Below are 780 nucleotides of genomic sequence, written 5' to 3' on the forward strand. Positions count from 1 at the left end.
GCTGTCCACAAATTGCAGATATCGGTTTCTCGTAACTCATGGCTTCTGCCGAGTTGAATCACTGAAGACTCGCATGACAATATCAAAGTCAAAATTCTATGAATAAATCGTCATTTCGTCTATTTATTCACGTCAATCATCAACCGGGAAATTGCTATCCCTTTCACTCACTGCAGCTGACATTTCACATTGCGTTTCGGATTAACTGTAGAGAAATGCTGTTGTGTCGTTTAGCATCAGTTATTTTGCAAGTTAAAGTGTGTTTATTTCTACCATGCAGTGATATCTGTAAAGGCGGGCACAGTGTTTGTGAGATATGAGCGTGCAGACAGCCAGCGTATCTGTTTTGCTAGTGAATATGCAAATATATCGGTATTTTCCTGAACATGGTAAACAGAGCATACAGAGACATATGTTAAAAACCCTTCTGTGATTTTACGAATACCTTAATAAACATTTTGGAATGAATTTAGATATATACCAAGAAACAAAGAACACGAAAGCTTAACCTTAGAGAGTATTTCACCAAACCGTTTTTTTTTTCTGTATTAAAGATGGTAGGATTTCTCCATCACTTACTGTTCTGTCAAAATTTACTGGAAAAGGAAATATTCAAGTGTTGTGTTCACTTTGCATAAACGTCGCTGGTGATACTAACTTTTTCTTTCTTTCTTTCTTAGTTTTCATATTTTATGCGAATGCTTTTCCCTTTTCAGTGTTGTCTGTATTTTCCCAAAATGGAAAATTAATTTATATGATCTACATTGATTATGTAAAACA

Source organism: Penaeus monodon, chromosome 32, assembly GCF_015228065.2.
Source record: "Penaeus monodon isolate SGIC_2016 chromosome 32, NSTDA_Pmon_1, whole genome shotgun sequence".
Taxonomy (NCBI): domain Eukaryota; kingdom Metazoa; phylum Arthropoda; class Malacostraca; order Decapoda; family Penaeidae; genus Penaeus; species Penaeus monodon.